This window comes from Oncorhynchus mykiss, chromosome 7, assembly GCF_057628025.1.
Source record: "Oncorhynchus mykiss isolate SJ-2025 chromosome 7, ASM5762802v1, whole genome shotgun sequence".
Classification (NCBI taxonomy): Eukaryota; Metazoa; Chordata; class Actinopteri; order Salmoniformes; family Salmonidae; genus Oncorhynchus; species Oncorhynchus mykiss.
Genome location: NC_143028.1, coordinates 10,136,148 through 10,157,500, shown reverse-complemented (window position 1 = coordinate 10,157,500; position 21,353 = coordinate 10,136,148). Strand labels below are relative to the sequence as shown.

The following is a 21,353-nucleotide window of genomic DNA, read 5'->3' as shown; positions in this document are numbered from 1 at the left end:
CTCTGGGTTATGGGCCCAGCACGCTCCCACTGCGCCACTCTGCTTCCATCCACTTCAGAAAAGGCTAGAACTCACAATCCATGGCTTAGGAGTCCAGTGTCTTAGGCCACTGGGATACTGTGTAAACAGTATGACCTATACGAACTGTTTGAAGAGGTAAAAAAATATATATAATGGCACTGAGACATGCCCATGAAACGACACATTTATAAAAAATGTTGTTCGCACTTAAAATAAACTGTTTAGCAGAGGATGGTTTCGATCCATCGACCTCTGGGTTATGGGCCCAGCACGCTCCCGCTGCGCCACTCTGCTTCCATCCACTTCAGAAAAGGCTAGAACTCACAATCCATGGCTTAGGAGTCCAGTGTCTTAGGCCACTGGGATACTGTGTAAACAGTATGACCTATACGAACTGTTGGAAGAGGTAAAAAAAAATATATAATGGCACTGAGACATGCCCATGAAACGACACATTTTTTAAAAATGTTGTTCGCACTTAAAATAAACTGTTTAGCAGAGGATGGTTTCGATCCATCGACCTCTGGGTTATGGGCCCAGCACGCTCCCGCTGCACCACTCTGCTTCCATCCACTTCAGAAAAGACTAGAACTCACAATCCATGGCTTAGGAGTCCAGTGTCTTAGGCCACTGGGATACTGTGTAAACAGTATGACCTATACGAACTGTTGGAAGAGGTAAAAAAATATATATAATGGCACTGAGACATGCCCATGAAACGACACATTTTTTAAAAATGTTGTTCGCACTTAAAATAAACTGTTTAGCAGAGGATGGTTTCGATCCATCGACCTCTGGGTTATGGGCCCAGCACGCTCCCACTGCGCCACTCTGCTTCCATCCACTTCAGAAAAGGCTAGAACTCACAATCCATGGCTTAGGAGTCCAGTGTCTTAGGCCACTGGGATACTGTGTAAACAGTATGACCTATACGAACTGTTTGAAGAGGTAAAAAAATATATATAATGGCACTGAGACATGCCCATGAAACGACACATTTATAAAAAATGTTGTTCGCACTTAAAATAAACTGTTTAGCAGAGGATGGTTTCGATCCATCGACCTCTGGGTTATGGGCCCAGCACGCTCCCGCTGCGCCACTCTGCTTCCATCCACTTCAGAAAAGGCTAGAACTCACAATCCATGGCTTAGGAGTCCAGTGTCTTAGGCCACTGGGATACTGTGTAAACAGTATGACCTATACGAACTGTTGGAAGAGGTAAAAAAATATATATAATGGCACTGAGACATGCCCATGAAATGACACATTTTTTAAAAATGTTGTTCGCACTTAAAATAAACTGTTTAGCAGAGGATGGTTTCGATCCATCGACCTCTGGGTTATGGGCCCAGCACGCTCCCGCTGCGCCACTCTGCTTCCATCCACCCCAGATGGGACTTGAACACACAATCCCTGGCTTAGGAGGCCAGTGCTTTATCCATTAGGCCACTGGGGCACTGTCTACCTTTTGCAAATAGTATGAACTGATAGAAGCAGTAAAAACAATGTGTACTGGATAGCACTGAGACACGCAAATGAAATTAAGCTTTCTAATTTCTGTTTGCGTTTCATTTTTGAAAATAATCTGTTTAGCAGAGGATGGTTTCGATCCATCGACCTCTGGGTTATGGGCCCAGCACGCTCCCGCTGCGCCACTCTGCTCTCAGCCACTTCAGAAAAGACTAGAACTCACAATCCATGGCTTAGGAGTCCAGTGTCTTAGGCCACTGGGATACTGTGTAAACAGTATGACCTATACGAACTGTTGGAAGAGGTAAAAAAATATATATAATGGCACTGAGACATGCCCATGAAACGACACATTTAAAAAAAATGTTGTTCGCACTTAAAATAAACTGTTTAGCAGAGGATGGTTTCGATCCATCGACCTCTGGGTTATGGGCCCAGCACGCTCCCGCTGCGCCACTCTGCTTCCATCCACTTCAGAAAAGGCTAGAACTCACAATCCATGGCTTAGGAGTCCAGTGTCTTAGGCCACTGGGATACTGTGTAAACAGTATGACCTATACGAACTGTTGGAAGAGGTAAAAAAATATATATAATGGCACTGAGACATGCCCATGAAACGACACATTTTTTAAAAATGTTGTTCGCACTTAAAATAAACTGTTTAGCAGAGGATGGTTTCGATCCATCGACCTCTGGGTTATGGGCCCAGCACGCTCCCGCTGCGCCACTCTGCTTCCATCCACTTCAGAAAAGGCTAGAACTCACAATCCATGGCTTAGGAGTCCAGTGTCTTAGGCCACTGGGATACTGTGTAAACAGTATGACCTATACGAACTGTTGGAAGAGGTAAAAAAATATATATAATGGCACTGAGACATGCCCATGAAACGAAAAATTTTTTAAAAATGTTGTTCGCACTTAAAATAAACTGTTTAGCAGAGGATGGTTTCGATCCATCGACCTCTGGGTTATGGGCCCAGCACGCTCCCGCTGCACCACTCTGCTTCCATCCACTTCAGAAAAGACTAGAACTCACAATCCATGGCTTAGGAGTCCAGTGTCTTAGGCCACTGGGATACTGTGTAAACAGTATGACCTATACGAACTGTTGGAAGAGGTAAAAAAATATATATAATGGCACTGAGACATGCCCATGAAACGACACATTTTTTAAAAATGTTGTTCGCACTTAAAATAAACTGTTTAGCAGAGGATGGTTTCGATCCATCGACCTCTGGGTTATGGGCCCAGCACGCTCCCGCTGCGCCACTCTGCTTCCATCCACTTCAGAAAAGGCTAGAACTCACAATCCATGGCTTAGGAGTCCAGTGTCTTAGGCCACTGGGATACTGTGTAAACAGTATGACCTATACGAACTGTTGGAAGAGGTAAAAAAATATATATAATGGCACTGAGACATGCCCATAAAACGACACATTTTTTAAAAATGTTGTTCGCACTTAAAATAAACTGTTTAGCAGAGGATGGTTTCGATCCATCGACCTCTGGGTTATGGGCCAAGCACGCTCCCGCTGCGCCACTCTGCTTCCATCCACTTCAGAAAAGGCTAGAACTCACAATCCATGGCTTAGGAGTCCAGTGTCTTAGGCCACTGGGATACTGTGTAAACAGTATGACCTATACGAACTGTTGGAAGAGGTAAAAAAATATATATAATGGCACTGAGACATGCCCATGAAACGACACATTTTTTAAAAATGTTGTTCGCACTTAAAATAAACTGTTTAGCAGAGGATGGTTTCGATCCATCGACCTCTGGGTTATGGGCCCAGCACGCTCCCGCTGCGCCACTCTGCTTCCATCCACTTCAGAAAAGGCTAGAACTCACAATCCATGGCTTAGGAGTCCAGTGTCTTAGGCCACTGGGATACTGTGTAAACAGTATGACCTATACGAACTGTTGGAAGAGGTAAAAAAATATATATAATGGCACTGAGACATGCCCATGAAACGACACATTTTTTAAAAATGTTGTTCGCACTTAAAATAAACTGTTTAGCAGAGGATGGTTTCGATCCATCGACCTCTGGGTTATGGGCCCAGCACGCTCCCGCTGCGCCACTCTGCTTCCATCCACTTCAGAAAAGGCTAGAACTCACAATCCATGGCTTAGGAGTCCAGTGTCTTAGGCCACTGGGATACTGTGTAAACAGTATGACCTATACAAACTGTTGGAAGAGGTAAAAAAATATATATAATGGCACTGAGACATGCCCATAAAACGACACATTTTTTAAAAATGTTGTTCGCACTTAAAATAAACTGTTTAGCAGAGGATGGTTTCGATCCATCGACCTCTGGGTTATGGGCCCAGCACGCTCCCGCTGCGCCACTCTGCTTCCATCCACTTCAGAAAAGGCTAGAACTCACAATCCATGGCTTAGGAGTCCAGTGTCTTAGGCCACTGGGATACTGTGTAAACAGTATGACCTATACGAACTGTTGGAAGAGGTAAAAAAATATATATAATGGCACTGAGACATGCCCATGAAACGACACATTTTTTAAAAATGTTGTTCGCACTTAAAATAAACTGTTTAGCAGAGGATGGTTTCGATCCATCGACCTCTGGGTTATGGGCCCAGCACGCTCCCGCTGCACCACTCTGCTTCCATCCACTTCAGAAAAGACTAGAACTCACAATCCATGGCTTAGGAGTCCAGTGTCTTAGGCCACTGGGATACTGTGTAAACAGTATGACCTATACGAACTGTTGGAAGAGGTAAAAAAATATATATAATGGCACTGAGACATGCCCATGAAACGACACATTTTTTAAAAATGTTGTTCGCACTTAAAATAAACTGTTTAGCAGAGGATGGTTTCGATCCATCGACCTCTGGGTTATGGGCCCAGCACGCTCCCGCTGCGCCACTCTGCTTCCATCCACTTCAGAAAAGGTTAGAACTCACAATCCATGGCTTAGGAGTCCAGTGTCTTAGGCCACTGGGATACTGTGTAAACAGTATGACCTATACGAACTGTTGGAAGAGGTAAAAAAATATATATAATGGCACTGAGACATGCCCATAAAACGACACATTTTTTAAAAATGTTGTTCGCACTTAAAATAAACTGTTTAGCAGAGGATGGTTTCGATCCATCGACCTCTGGGTTATGGGCCCAGCACGCTCCCGCTGCACCACTCTGCTTCCATCCACTTCAGAAAAGACTAGAACTCACAATCCATGGCTTAGGAGTCCAGTGTCTTAGGCCACTGGGATACTGTGTAAACAGTATGACCTATACGAACTGTTGGAAGAGGTAAAAAAATATATATAATGGCACTGAGACATGCCCATGAAACGACACATTTTTTAAAAATGTTGTTCGCACTTAAAATAAACTGTTTAGCAGAGGATGGTTTCGATCCATCGACCTCTGGGTTATGGGCCCAGCACGCTCCCGCTGCGCCACTCTGCTTCCATCCACTTCAGAAAAGGTTAGAACTCACAATCCATGGCTTAGGAGTCCAGTGTCTTAGGCCACTGGGATACTGTGTAAACAGTATGACCTATACGAACTGTTGGAAGAGGTAAAAAAATATATATAATGGCACTGAGACATGCCCATAAAACGACACATTTTTTAAAAATGTTGTTCGCACTTAAAATAAACTGTTTAGCAGAGGATGGTTTCGATCCATCGACCTCTGGGTTATGGGCCAAGCACGCTCCCGCTGCGCCACTCTGCTTCCATCCACTTCAGAAAAGGCTAGAACTCACAATCCATGGCTTAGGAGTCCAGTGTCTTAGGCCACTGGGATACTGTGTAAACAGTATGACCTATACGAACTGTTGGAAGAGGTAAAAAAATATATATAATGGCACTGAGACATGCCCATGAAACGACACATTTTTTAAAAATGTTGTTCGCACTTAAAATAAACTGTTTAGCAGAGGATGGTTTCGATCCATCGACCTCTGGGTTATGGGCCCAGCACGCTCCCGCTGCGCCACTCTGCTTCCATCCACTTCAGAAAAGGCTAGAACTCACAATCCATGGCTTAGGAGTCCAGTGTCTTAGGCCACTGGGATACTGTGTAAACAGTATGACCTATACGAACTGTTGGAAGAGGTAAAAAAATATATATAATGGCACTGAGACATGCCCATGAAACGACACATTTTTTAAAAATGTTGTTCGCACTTAAAATAAACTGTTTAGCAGAGGATGGTTTCGATCCATCGACCTCTGGGTTATGGGCCCAGCACGCTCCCGCTGCACCACTCTGCTTCCATCCACTTCAGAAAAGACTAGAACTCACAATCCATGGCTTAGGAGTCCAGTGTCTTAGGCCACTGGGATACTGTGTAAACAGTATGACCTATACGAACTGTTGGAAGAGGTAAAAAAATATATATAATGGCACTGAGACATGCCCATGAAACGACACATTTTTTAAAAATGTTGTTCGCACTTAAAATAAACTGTTTAGCAGAGGATGGTTTCGATCCATCGACCTCTGGGTTATGGGCCCAGCACGCTCCCGCTGCGCCACTCTGCTTCCATCCACTTCAGAAAAGGCTAGAACTCACAATCCATGGCTTAGGAGTCCAGTGTCTTAGGCCACTGGGATACTGTGTAAACAGTATGACCTATACGAACTGTTGGAAGAGGTAAAAAAATATATATAATGGCACTGAGACATGCCCATAAAACGACACATTTTTTAAAAATGTTGTTCGCACTTAAAATAAACTGTTTAGCAGAGGATGGTTTCGATCCATCGACCTCTGGGTTATGGGCCCAGCACGCTCCCGCTGCGCCACTCTGCTTCCATCCACTTCAGAAAAGGCTAGAACTCACAATCCATGGCTTAGGAGTCCAGTGTCTTAGGCCACTGGGATACTGTGTAAACAGTATGACCTATACGAACTGTTGGAAGAGGTAAAAAAATATATATAATGGCACTGAGACATGCCCATGAAACGACACATTTTTTAAAAATGTTGTTCGCACTTAAAATAAACTGTTTAGCAGAGGATGGTTTCGATCCATCGACCTCTGGGTTATGGGCCCAGCACGCTCCCGCTGCACCACTCTGCTTCCATCCACTTCAGAAAAGACTAGAACTCACAATCCATGGCTTAGGAGTCCAGTGTCTTAGGCCACTGGGATACTGTGTAAACAGTATGACCTATACGAACTGTTGGAAGAGGTAAAAAAATATATATAATGGCACTGAGACATGCCCATGAAACGACACATTTTTTAAAAATGTTGTTCGCACTTAAAATAAACTGTTTAGCAGAGGATGGTTTCGATCCATCGACCTCTGGGTTATGGGCCCAGCACGCTCCCGCTGCGCCACTCTGCTTCCATCCACTTCAGAAAAGGTTAGAACTCACAATCCATGGCTTAGGAGTCCAGTGTCTTAGGCCACTGGGATACTGTGTAAACAGTATGACCTATACGAACTGTTGGAAGAGGTAAAAAAATATATATAATGGCACTGAGACATGCCCATAAAACGACACATTTTTTAAAAATGTTGTTCGCACTTAAAATAAACTGTTTAGCAGAGGATGGTTTCGATCCATCGACCTCTGGGTTATGGGCCCAGCACGCTCCCGCTGCGCCACTCTGCTTCCATCCACTTCAGAAAAGGCTAGAACTCACAATCCATGGCTTAGGAGTCCAGTGTCTTAGGCCACTGGGATACTGTGTAAACAGTATGACCTATACGAACTGTTGGAAGAGGTAAAAAAATATATATAATGGCACTGAGACATGCCCATGAAACGACACATTTTTTAAAAATGTTGTTCGCACTTAAAATAAACTGTTTAGCAGAGGATGGTTTCGATCCATCGACCTCTGGGTTATGGGCCCAGCACGCTCCCGCTGCACCACTCTGCTTCCATCCACCCCAGATGGGACTTGAACCCACAATCCCTGGCTTAGGAGGCCAGTGCCTTATCCATTAGGCCACTGGGGCACTGTCTACCTTTTGCAAATAGTATGAACTGATAGAAGCAGTAAAAACAATGTGTACTGGATAGCACTGAGACACGCAAATGAAATTTAGCTTTCTAATTTCTGTTTGCGTTTCATTTTTGAAAATAATCTGTTTAGCAGAGGATGGTTTCGATCCATCGACCTCTGGGTTATGGGCCCAGCACGCTCCCGCTGCGCCACTCTGCTCTCAGCCACTTCAGAAAAGACTAGAACTCACAATCCATGGCTTAGGAGTCCAGTGTCTTAGGCCACTGGGATACTGTGTAAACAGTATGACCTATACGAACTGTTGGAAGAGGTAAAAAAATATATATAATGGCACTGAGACATGCCCATGAAACGACACATTTTTTAAAAATGTTGTTCGCACTTAAAATAAACTGTTTAGCAGAGGATGGTTTCGATCCATCGACCTCTGGGTTATGGGCCCAGCACGCTCCCGCTGCGCCACTCTGCTTCCATCCACTTCAGAAAAGGCTAGAACTCACAATCCATGGCTTAGGAGTCCAGTGTCTTAGGCCACTGGGATACTGTGTAAACAGTATGACCTATACGAACTGTTGGAAGAGGTAAAAATATATATATAATGGCACTGAGACATGCCCATGAAACGACACATTTTTTAAAAATGTTGTTCGCACTTAAAATAAACTGTTTAGCAGAGGATGGTTTCGATCCATCGACCTCTGGGTTATGGGCCCAGCACGCTCCCGCTGCGCCACTCTGCTTCCATCCACTTCAGAAAAGACTAGAACTCACAATCCATGGCTTAGGAGTCCAGTGTCTTAGGCCACTGGGATACTGTGTAAACAGTATGACCTATACGAACTGTTGGAAGAGGTAAAAAAATATATATAATGGCACTGAGACATGCCCATGAAACGACACATTTTTTAAAAATGTTGTTCGCACTTAAAATAAACTGTTTAGCAGAGGATGGTTTCGATCCATCGACCTCTGGGTTATGGGCCCAGCACGCTCCCGCTGCGCCACTCTGCTTCCATCCACTTCAGAAAAGGCTAGAACTCACAATCCATGGCTTAGGAGTCCAGTGTCTTAGGCCACTGGGATACTGTGTAAACAGTATGACCTATACGAACTGTTGGAAGAGGTAAAAAAATATATATAATGGCACTGAGACATGCCCATGAAACGACACATTTTTTAAAAATGTTGTTCGCACTTAAAATAAACTGTTTAGCAGAGGATGGTTTCGATCCATCGACCTCTGGGTTATGGGCCCAGCACGCTCCCGCTGCACCACTCTGCTTCCATCCACTTCAGAAAAGACTAGAACTCACAATCCATGGCTTAGGAGTCCAGTGTCTTAGGCCACTGGGATACTGTGTAAACAGTATGACCTATACGAACTGTTGGAAGAGGTAAAAAAATATATATAATGGCACTGAGACATGCCCATGAAACGACACATTTTTTAAAAATGTTGTTCGCACTTAAAATAAACTGTTTAGCAGAGGATGGTTTCGATCCATCGACCTCTGGGTTATGGGCCCAGCACGCTCCCGCTGCGCCACTCTGCTTCCATCCACTTCAGAAAAGGCTAGAACTCACAATCCATGGCTTAGGAGTCCAGTGTCTTAGGCCACTGGGATACTGTGTAAACAGTATGACCTATACGAACTGTTGGAAGAGGTAAAAAAATATATATAATGGCACTGAGACATGCCCATGAAACGACACATTTTTTAAAAATGTTGTTCGCACTTAAAATAAACTGTTTAGCAGAGGATGGTTTCGATCCATCGACCTCTGGGTTATGGGCCCAGCACGCTCCCGCTGCACCACTCTGCTTCCATCCACTTCAGAAAAGACTAGAACTCACAATCCATGGCTTAGGAGTCCAGTGTCTTAGGCCACTGGGATACTGTGTAAACAGTATGACCTATACGAACTGTTGGAAGAGGTAAAAAAATATATATAATGGCACTGAGACATGCCCATGAAACGACACATTTTTTAAAAATGTTGTTCGCACTTAAAATAAACTGTTTAGCAGAGGATGGTTTCGATCCATCGACCTCTGGGTTATGGGCCCAGCACGCTCCCGCTGCGCCACTCTGCTTCCATCCACTTCAGAAAAGGCTAGAACTCACAATCCATGGCTTAGGAGTCCAGTGTCTTAGGCCACTGGGATACTGTGTAAACAGTATGACCTATACGAACTGTTGGAAGAGGTAAAAAAATATATATAATGGCACTGAGACATGCCCATGAAACGACACATTTTTTAAAAATGTTGTTCGCACTTAAAATAAACTGTTTAGCAGAGGATGGTTTCGATCCATCGACCTCTGGGTTATGGGCCCAGCACGCTCCCGCTGCGCCACTCTGCTTCCATCCACTTCAGAAAAGGCTAGAACTCACAATCCATGGCTTAGGAGTCCAGTGTCTTAGGCCACTGGGATACTGTGTAAACAGTATGACCTATACGAACTGTTGGAAGAGGTAAAAATATATATATAATGGCACTGAGACATGCCCATGAAACGACACATTTTTTAAAAATGTTGTTCGCACTTAAAATAAACTGTTTAGCAGAGGATGGTTTCGATCCATCGACCTCTGGGTTATGGGCCCAGCACGCTCCCGCTGCGCCACTCTGCTTCCATCCACTTCAGAAAAGACTAGAACTCACAATCCATGGCTTAGGAGTCCAGTGTCTTAGGCCACTGGGATACTGTGTAAACAGTATGACCTATACGAACTGTTGGAAGAGGTAAAAAAATATATATAATGGCACTGAGACATGCCCATGAAACGACACATTTTTTAAAAATGTTGTTCGCACTTAAAATAAACTGTTTAGCAGAGGATGGTTTCGATCCATCGACCTCTGGGTTATGGGCCCAGCACGCTCCCGCTGCGCCACTCTGCTTCCATCCACTTCAGAAAAGGCTAGAACTCACAATCCATGGCTTAGGAGTCCAGTGTCTTAGGCCACTGGGATACTGTGTAAACAGTATGACCTATACGAACTGTTGGAAGAGGTAAAAAAATATATATAATGGCACTGAGACATGCCCATGAAACGACACATTTTTTAAAAATGTTGTTCGCACTTAAAATAAACTGTTTAGCAGAGGATGGTTTCGATCCATCGACCTCTGGGTTATGGGCCCAGCACGCTCCCGCTGCACCACTCTGCTTCCATCCACTTCAGAAAAGACTAGAACTCACAATCCATGGCTTAGGAGTCCAGTGTCTTAGGCCACTGGGATACTGTGTAAACAGTATGACCTATACGAACTGTTGGAAGAGGTAAAAAAATATATATAATGGCACTGAGACATGCCCATGAAACGACACATTTTTTAAAAATGTTGTTCGCACTTAAAATAAACTGTTTAGCAGAGGATGGTTTCGATCCATCGACCTCTGGGTTATGGGCCCAGCACGCTCCCGCTGCGCCACTCTGCTTCCATCCACTTCAGAAAAGGCTAGAACTCACAATCCATGGCTTAGGAGTCCAGTGTCTTAGGCCACTGGGATACTGTGTAAACAGTATGACCTATACGAACTGTTGGAAGAGGTAAAAAAATATATATAATGGCACTGAGACATGCCCATGAAACGACACATTTTTTAAAAATGTTGTTCGCACTTAAAATAAACTGTTTAGCAGAGGATGGTTTCGATCCATCGACCTCTGGGTTATGGGCCCAGCACGCTCCCGCTGCGCCACTCTGCTTCCATCCACTTCAGAAAAGGCTAGAACTCACAATCCATGGCTTAGGAGTCCAGTGTCTTAGGCCACTGGGATACTGTGTAAACAGTATGACCTATACGAACTGTTGGAAGAGGTAAAAAAATATATATAATGGCACTGAGACATGCCCATGAAACGACACATTTTTTAAAAATGTTGTTCGCACTTAAAATAAACTGTTTAGCAGAGGATGGTTTCGATCCATCGACCTCTGGGTTATGGGCCCAGCACGCTCCCGCTGCGCCACTCTGCTTCCATCCACTTCAGAAAAGGCTAGAACTCACAATCCATGGCTTAGGAGTCCAGTGTCTTAGGCCACTGGGATACTGTGTAAACAGTATGACCTATACGAACTGTTGGAAGAGGTAAAAAAATATATATAATGGCACTGAGACATGCCCATGAAACGACACATTTTTTAAAAATGTTGTTCGCACTTAAAATAAACTGTTTAGCAGAGGATGGTTTCGATCCATCGACCTCTGGGTTATGGGCCCAGCACGCTCCCGCTGCGCCACTCTGCTCTCAGCCACTTCAGAAAAGACTAGAACTCACAATCCATGGCTTAGGAGTCCAGTGTCTTAGGCCACTGGGATACTGTGTAAACAGTATGACCTATACGAACTGTTGGAAGAGGTAAAAAAATATATATAATGGCACTGAGACATGCCCATGAAACGACACATTTTTTAAAAATGTTGTTCGCACTTAAAATAAACTGTTTAGCAGAGGATGGTTTCGATCCATCGACCTCTGGGTTATGGGCCCAGCACGCTCCCGCTGCGCCACTCTGCTTCCATCCACTTCAGAAAAGGCTAGAACTCACAATCCATGGCTTAGGAGTCCAGTGTCTTAGGCCACTGGGATACTGTGTAAACAGTATGACCTATACGAACTGTTGGAAGAGGTAAAAATATATATATAATGGCACTGAGACATGCCCATGAAACGACACATTTTTTAAAAATGTTGTTCGCACTTAAAATAAACTGTTTAGCAGAGGATGGTTTCGATCCATCGACCTCTGGGTTATGGGCCCAGCACGCTCCCGCTGCGCCACTCTGCTTCCATCCACTTCAGAAAAGACTAGAACTCACAATCCATGGCTTAGGAGTCCAGTGTCTTAGGCCACTGGGATACTGTGTAAACAGTATGACCTATACGAACTGTTGGAAGAGGTAAAAAAATATATATAATGGCACTGAGACATGCCCATGAAACGACACATTTTTTAAAAATGTTGTTCGCACTTAAAATAAACTGTTTAGCAGAGGATGGTTTCGATCCATCGACCTCTGGGTTATGGGCCCAGCACGCTCCCGCTGCACCACTCTGCTTCCATCCACTTCAGAAAAGACTAGAACTCACAATCCATGGCTTAGGAGTCCAGTGTCTTAGGCCACTGGGATACTGTGTAAACAGTATGACCTATACGAACTGTTGGAAGAGGTAAAAAAATATATATAATGGCACTGAGACATGCCCATGAAACGACACATTTTTTAAAAATGTTGTTCGCACTTAAAATAAACTGTTTAGCAGAGGATGGTTTCGATCCATCGACCTCTGGGTTATGGGCCCAGCACGCTCCCGCTGCGCCACTCTGCTTCCATCCACTTCAGAAAAGGCTAGAACTCACAATCCATGGCTTAGGAGTCCAGTGTCTTAGGCCACTGGGATACTGTGTAAACAGTATGACCTATACGAACTGTTGGAAGAGGTAAAAAAATATATATAATGGCACTGAGACATGCCCATGAAACGACACATTTTTTAAAAATGTTGTTCGCACTTAAAATAAACTGTTTAGCAGAGGATGGTTTCGATCCATCGACCTCTGGGTTATGGGCCCAGCACGCTCCCGCTGCGCCACTCTGCTTCCATCCACCCCAGATGGGACTTGAACCCACAATCCCTGGCTTAGGAGGCCAGTGCCTTATCCATTAGGCCACTGGGGCACTGTCTACCTTTTGCAAATAGTATGAACTGATAGAAGCAGTAAAAACAATGTGTACTGGATAGCACTGAGACACGCAAATGAAATTTAGCTTTCTAATTTCTGTTTGCGTTTCATTTTTGAAAATAATCTGTTTAGCAGAGGATGGTTTCGATCCATCGACCTCTGGGTTATGGGCCCAGCACGCTCCCGCTGCGCCACTCTGCTCTCAGCCACTTCAGAAAAGACTAGAACTCACAATCCATGGCTTAGGAGTCCAGTGTCTTAGGCCACTGGGATACTGTGTAAACAGTATGACCTATACGAACTGTTGGAAGAGGTAAAAAAATATATATAATGGCACTGAGACATGCCCATGAAACGACACATTTTTTAAAAATGTTGTTCGCACTTAAAATAAACTGTTTAGCAGAGGATGGTTTCGATCCATCGACCTCTGGGCCCAGCACGCTCCCGCTGCGCCACTCTGGTTCCATCCACTTCAGAAAAGGCTAGAACTCACAATCCATGGCTTAGGAGTCCAGTGTCTTAGGCCACTGGGATACTGTGTAAACAGTATGACCTATACGAACTGTTGGAAGAGGTAAAAAAATATATATAATGGCACTGAGACATGCCCATGAAACGACACATTTTTTAAAAATGTTGTTCGCACTTAAAATAAACTGTTTAGCAGAGGATGGTTTCGATCCATCGACCTCTGGGTTATGGGCCCAGCACGCTCCCGCTGCGCCACTCTGCTTCCATCCACCTCAGAAAAGGCTAGAACTCACAATCCATGGCTTAGGAGTCCAGTGTCTTAGGCCACTGGGATACTGTGTAAACAGTATGACCTATACGAACTGTTGGAAGAGGTAAAAAAATATATATAATGGCACTGAGACATGCCCATGAAACGACACATTTTTTAAAAATGTTGTTCGCACTTAAAATAAACTGTTTAGCAGAGGATGGTTTCGATCCATCGACCTCTGGGTTATGGGCCCAGCACGCTCCCGCTGCGCCACTCTGCTTCCATCCACTTCAGAAAAGACTAGAACTCACAATCCATGGCTTAGGAGTCCAGTGTCTTAGGCCACTGGGATACTGTGTAAACAGTATGACCTATACGATCTGTTGGAAGAGGTAAAAAAATATATATAATGGCACTGAGACATGCCCATGAAACGACACATTTAAAAAAAATGTTGTTCGCACTTAAAATAAACTGTTTAGCAGAAGATGGTTTCGATCCATCGACCTCTGGGTTATGGGCCCAGCACGCTCCCGCTGCGCCACTCTGCTTCCATCCACTTCAGAAAAGGCTAGAACTCACAATCTATGGCTTAGGAGTCCAGTGTCTTAGGCCACTGGGATACTGTGTAAACAGTATGACCTATACGATCTGTTGGAATAGGTAAAAAAATATATATAATGGCACTGAGACATGCCCATGAAATGACACATTTTTTTAAAATGTTGTTCGCACTTAAAATAAACTGTTTAGCAGAGGATGGTTTCGATCCATCGACCTCTGGGTTATGGGCCCAGCCACTCTGCTTCCATCCCCTTCAGAAAAGGCTAGAACTCACAATCCATGGCTTAGGAGTCCAGTGTCTTAGGCCACTGGGATACTGTGTAAACAGTATGACGTATACGATCTGTTGGAAGAGGTAAAAAAATATATATAATGGCACTGAGACATGCCCATGAAACGACACATTTTTTAAAAATGTTGTTCGCACTTAAAATAAACTGTTTAGCAGAGGATGGTTTCGATCCATCGACCTCTGGGTTATGGGCCCAGCACGCTCCCGCTGCGCCACTCTGCTTCCATCCACTTCAGAAAAGGCTAGAACTCACAATCCATGGCTTAGGAGTCCAGTGTCTTAGGCCACTGGGATACTGTGTAAACAGTATGACCTATACGAACTGTTGGAAGAGGTAAAAAAATATATATAATGGCACTGAGACATGCCCATGAAACGACACATTTTTTAAAAATGTTGTTCGCACTTAAAATAAACTGTTTAGCAGAGGATGGTTTCGATCCATCGACCTCTGGGTTATGGGCCCAGCACGCTCCCGCTGCGCCACTCTGCTTCCATCCACCCCAGATGGGACTTGAACCCACAATCCCTGGCTTAGGAGGCCAGTGCCTTATCCATTAGGCCACTGGGGCACTGTCTACCTTTTGCAAATAGTATGAACTGATAGAAGCAGTAAAAACAATGTGTACTGGATAGCACTGAGACACGCAAATGAAATTTAGCTTTCTAATTTCTGTTTGCGTTTCATTTTTGAAAATAATCTGTTTAGCAGAGGATGGTTTCGATCCATCGACCTCTGGGTTATGGGCCCAGCACGCTCCCGCTGCGCCACTCTGCTCTCAGCCACTTCAGAAAAGACTAGAACTCACAATCCATGGCTTAGGAGTCCAGTGTCTTAGGCCACTGGGATACTGTGTAAACAGTATGACCTATACGAACTGTTGGAAGAGGTAAAAAAATATATATAATGGCACTGAGACATGCCCATGAAACGACACATTTTTTAAAAATGTTGTTCGCACTTAAAATAAACTGTTTAGCAGAGGATGGTTTCGATCCATCGGCCTCTGGGTTATGGGCCCAGCACGCTCCCGCTGCACCACTCTGCTTCCATCCACTTCAGAAAAGACTAGAACTCACAATCCATGGCTTAGGAGTCCAGTGTCTTAGGCCACTGGGATACTGTGTAAACAGTATGACCTATACGAACTGTTGGAAGAGGTAAAAAAATATATATAATGGCACTGAGACATGCCCATGAAACGACACATTTTTTAAAAATGTTGTTCGCACTTAAAATAAACTGTTTAGCAGAGGATGGTTTCGATCCATCGACCTCTGGGTTATGGGCCCAGCACGCTCCCGCTGCGCCACTCTGCTTCCATCCCCTTCAGAAAAGGCTAGAACTCACAATCCATGGCTTAGGAGTCCAGTGTCTTAGGCCACTGGGATACTGTGTAAACAGTATGACGTATACGATCTGTTGGAAGAGGTAAAAAAATATATATAATGGCACTGAGACATGCCCATGAAACGACACATTTTTTAAAAATGTTGTTCGCACTTAAAATAAACTGTTTAGCAGAGGATGGTTTCGATCCATCGACCTCTGGGTTATGGGCCCAGCACGCTCCCGCTGCGCCACTCTGCTTCCATCCACTTCAGAAAAGGCTAGAACTCACAATCCATGGCTTAGGAGTCCAGTGTCTTAGGCCACTGGGATACTGTGTAAACAGTATGACCTATACGAACTGTTGGAAGAGGTAAAAAAATATATATAATGGCACTGAGACATGCCCATGAAACGACACATTTTTTAAAAATGTTGTTCGCACTTAAAATAAACTGTTTAGCAGAGGATGGTTTCGATCCATCGACCTCTGGGTTATGGGCCCAGCACGCTCCCGCTGCGCCACTCTGCTTCCATCCACTTCAGAAAAGGCTAGAACTCACAATCCATGGCTTAGGAGTCCAGTGTCTTAGGCCACTGGGATACTGTGTAAACAGTATGACCTATACGAACTGTTGGAAGAGGTAAAAAAATATATATAATGGCACTGAGACATGCCCATGAAACGACACATTTTTTAAAAATGTTGTTCGCACTTAAAATAAACTGTTTAGCAGAGGATGGTTTCAATCCATCGACCTCTGGGTTATGGGCCCAGCACGCTCCCGCTGCGCCACTCTGCTTCCATCCACTTCAGAAAAGACTAGAACTCACAATCCATGGCTTAGGAGTCCAGTGTCTTAGGCCACTGGGATACTGTGTAAACAGTATGACCTATACGAACTGTTGGAAGAGGTAAAAAAATATATATAATGGCACTGAGACATGCCCATGAAACGACACATTTTTTAAAAATGTTGTTCGCACTTAAAATAAACTGTTTAGCAGAGGATGGTTTCGATCCATCGACCTCTGGGTTATGGGCCCAGCACGCTCCCGCTGCGCCACTCTGCTTCCATCCACTTCAGAAAAGGCTAGAACTCACAATCCATGGCTTAGGAGTCCAGTGTCTTAGGCCACTGGGATACTGTGTAAACAGTATGACCTATACGAACTGTTGGAAGAGGTAAAAAAATATATATAATGGCACTGAGACATGCCCATGAAACGACACATTTTTTAAAAATGTTGTTCGCACTTAAAATAAACTGTTTAGCAGAGGATGGTTTCGATCCATCGACCTCTGGGTTATGGGCCCAGCACGCTCCCGCTGCGCCACTCTGCTTCCATCCACTTCAGAAAAGGCTAGAACTCACAATCCATGGCTTAGGAGTCCAGTGTCTTAGGCCACTGGGATACTGTGTAAACAGTATGACCTATACGAACTGTTGGAAGAGGTAAAAAAATATATATAATGGCACTGAGACATGCCCATGAAACGACACATTTTTTAAAAATGTTGTTCGCACTTAAAATAAACTGTTTAGCAGAGGATGGTTTCGATCCATCGACCTCTGGGTTATGGGCCCAGCACGCTCCCGCTGCGCCACTCTGCTTCCATCCACTTCAGAAAAGACTAGAACTCACAATCCATGGCTTAGGAGTCCAGTGTCTTAGGCCACTGGGATACTGTGTAAACAGTATGACCTATACGAACTGTTGGAAGAGGTAAAAAAATATATATAATGGCACTGAGACATGCCCATGAAACGACACATTTTTTAAAAATGTTGTTCGCACTTAAAATAAACTGTTTAGCAGAGGATGGTTTCGATCCATCGACCTCTGGGTTATGGGCCCAGCACGCTCCCGCTGCGCCACTCTGCTTCCATCCACCCCAGATGGGACTTGAACACACTGGCTTAGGAGGCCAGTGCCTTATCCATTAGGCCACTGGGGCACTGTCTACCTTTTGCAAATAGTATGAACTGATAGAAGCAGTAAAAACAATGTGTACTGGATAGCACTGAGGCACTGAGACACGCAAAGAAATTTAGCTTTCTAATCTCTGTTTGCGTTTCATTTTTGAAAATAATCTGTTTAGCAGAGGATGGTTTCGATCCATCGACCTCTGGGTTATGGGCCCAGCACGCTCCCGCTGCGCCACTCTGCTTCCATCCACTTCAGAAAAGACTAGAACTCACAATCCATGTCTTAGGCCACTGGGATACTGTGTAAACAGTATGACCTATACGAACTGTTGGAAGAGGTAAAAAAATATATATAATGGCACTGAGACATGCCCATGAAACGACACATTTTTTAAAAATGTTGTTCGCACTTAAAATAAACTGTTTAGCAGAGGATGGTTTCGATCCATCGACCTCTGGGTTATGGGCCCAGCACGCTCCCGCTGCGCCACTCTGCTTCCATCCACCCCAGATGGGACTTGAACACACTGGCTTAGGAGGCCAGTGCCTTATCCATTAGGCCACTGGGGCACTGTCTACCTTTTGCAAATAGTATGAACTGATAGAAGCAGTAAAAACAATGTGTACTGGATAGCACTGAGACACGCAAATGAAATTTAGCTTTCTAATTTCTGTTTGCGTTTCATTTTTGAAAATAATCTGTTTAGCAGAGGATGGTTTCGATCCATCGACCTCTGGGTTATGGGCCCAGCACGCTCCCGCTGCGCCACTCTGCTTCCATCCACTTCAGAAAAGACTAGAACTCACAATCCATGGCTTAGGAGTCCAGTGTCTTAGGCCACTGGGATACTGTGTAAACAGTATGACCTATACGAACTGTTGGAAGAGGTAACAAAATATATATAATGGCACTGAGACATGCCCATGAAACGACACATTTTTTAAAAATGTTGTTCGCACTTAAAATAAACTGTTTAGCAGAGGATGGTTTCGATCCATCGACCTCTGGGTTATGGGCCCAGCACGCTCCCGCTGCGCCACTCTGCTTCCATCCACCCCAGATGGGACTTGAACCCACAATCCCTGGCCTAGGAGGCCAGTGCCTTATCCATTAGGCCACTGGGGCACTGTCTACCTTTTGCAAATAGTATGAACTGATAGAAGCAGTAAAAACAATGTGTACTGGATAGCACTGAGACACGCAAATGAAATTTAGCTTTCTAATTTCTGTTTGCGTTTCATTTTTGAAAATAATCTGTTTAGCAGAGGATGGTTTCGATCCATCGACCTCTGGGTTATGGGCCCAGCACGCTCCCGCTGCGCCACTCTGCTCTCAGCCACTTCAGAAAAGACTAGAACTCACAATCCATGGCTTAGGAGTCCAGTGTCTTAGGCCACTGGGATACTGTGTAAACAGTATGACCTATACGAACTGTTGGAAGAGGTAAAAAAATATATATAATGGCACTGAGACATGCCCATGAAACGACACATTTTTTAAAAATGTTGTTCGCACTTAAAATAAACTGTTTAGCAGAGGATGGTTTCGATCCATCGACCTTTGGGTTATGGGCCCAGCACGCTCCCTCTGCGCCACTCTGCTTCCATCCACTTCAGAAAAGACTAGAACTCACAATCCATGGCTTAGGAGTCCAGTGTCTTAGGCCACTGGGATACTGTGTAAACAGTATGACCTATACGAACTGTTGGAAGAGGTAACAAAATATATATAATGGCACTGAGACATGCCCATGAAACGACACATTTTTTAAAAATGTTGTTCGCACTTAAAATAAACTGTTTAGCAGAGGATGGTTTCGATCCATCGACCTCTGGGTTATGGGCCCAGCACGCTCCCGCTGCGCCACTCTGCTTCCATCCACTTCAGAAAAGGCTAGAACTCACAATCCATGGCTTAGGAGTCCAGTGTCTTATCCATTAGGCCACTGGGGCACTGTCTACCTTTTGCAAATAGTATGAACTGATAGAAGCAGTAAAAACAATGTGTACTGGATAGCACTGAGACACGCAAATGAAATTTAGCTTTCTAATTTCTGTTTGCGTTTCATTTTTGAAAATAATCTGTTTAGCAGAGGATGGTTTCGATCCATCGACCGCTGGGTTATGGGCCCAGCACGCTCCCGCTGCGCCACTCTGCTCTCAGCCACTTCAGAAAAGACTAGAACTCACAATCCATGGCTTAGGAGTCCAGTGTCTTAGGCCACTGGGATACTGTGTAAACAGTATGACCTATATGAACTGTTGGAAGAGGTAAAAAAATATATATAATGGCACTGAGACATGCCCATGAAACGACACATTTTTTAAAAGTGTTGTTCGCACTTAAAATAAACTGTTTAGCAGAGGATGGTTTCGATCCATCGACCTCTGGGTTAAGGGCCCAGCACGCTCCCGCTGCGCCACTCTGCTTCCATCCACTTCAGAAAAGACTAGAACTCACAATCCATGGCTTAGGAGTCCAGTGTCTTAGGCCACTGGGATACTGTGTAAACAGTATGACCTATACGAACTGTTGGAAGAGGTAAAAAAATATATATAATGGCACTGAGACATGCCCATGAAACGACACATTTTTTAAAAATGTTGTTCGCACTTAAAATAAACTGTTTAGCAGAGGATGGTTTCGATCCATCGACCTCTGGATTATGGGCCCAGCACGCTCCCGCTGCGCCACTCTGCTTCCATCCACTTCAGAAAAGACTAGAACTCACAATCCATGGCTTAGGAGTCCAGTGTCTTAGGCCACTGGGATACTGTGTAAACAGTATGACCTATACGAACTGTTGGAAGAGGTAACAAAATATATATAATGGCACTGAGACATGCCCATGAAACGACACATTTTTTAAAAATGTTGTTCGCACTTAAAATAAACTGTTTAGCAGAGGATGGTTTCGATCCATCGACCTCTGGGTTATGGGCCCAGCACGCTCCCGCTGCGCCACTCTGCTTCCATCCACTTCAGAAAAGGCTAGAACTCACAATCCATGGCTTAGGAGTCCAGTGTCTTATCCATTAGGCCACTGGGGCACTGTCTACCTTTTGCAAATAGTATGAACTGATAGAAGCAGTAAAAACAATGTGTACTGGATAGCACTGAGACACGCAAATGAAATTTAGCTTTCTAATTTCTGTTTGCGTTTCATTTTTGAAAATAATCTGTTTAGCAGAGGATGGTTTCGATCCATCGACCGCTGGGTTATGGGCCCAGCACGCTCCCGCTGCGCCACTCTGCTCTCAGCCACTTCAGAAAAGACTAGAACTCACAATCCATGGCTTAGGAGTCCAGTGTCTTAGGCCACTGGGATACTGTGTAAACAGTAT

The 21,353-nt window shown here is 44.3% G+C and overlaps 5 non-coding genes across 5 annotated transcripts in view; all 5 read right to left on the bottom strand.

Moving 5' to 3' along the window:
* Window positions 1-44, bottom strand: part of trnam-cau (transfer RNA methionine (anticodon CAU)) — a 72-nt gene extending 28 nt beyond the window's left edge. The window contains exon 1 of the tRNA in view: window positions 1-44. This exon is cut by the window's left edge and continues 28 nt beyond it. This is a non-coding gene — a tRNA (tRNA-Met).
* Window positions 45-785: 741 nt separating this feature from the next.
* On the bottom strand, window positions 786-857 carry trnam-cau (transfer RNA methionine (anticodon CAU)). The gene has a single exon. It is a non-coding gene; the product is annotated as a tRNA-Met (tRNA).
* A 6,524-nt stretch (window positions 858-7,381) lies between these two features.
* On the bottom strand, window positions 7,382-7,454 carry trnar-ccu (transfer RNA arginine (anticodon CCU)). Its single transcript has one exon. It is a non-coding gene; the product is annotated as a tRNA-Arg (tRNA).
* Window positions 7,455-13,086: 5,632 nt separating this feature from the next.
* Window positions 13,087-13,159, bottom strand: trnar-ccu (transfer RNA arginine (anticodon CCU)). Its single transcript has one exon. It is a non-coding gene; the product is annotated as a tRNA-Arg (tRNA).
* A 2,087-nt stretch (window positions 13,160-15,246) lies between these two features.
* trnar-ccu (transfer RNA arginine (anticodon CCU)) lies at window positions 15,247-15,319 on the bottom strand. Its single transcript has one exon. It is a non-coding gene; the product is annotated as a tRNA-Arg (tRNA).
* Window positions 15,320-21,353: the final 6,034 nt, after the last annotated feature.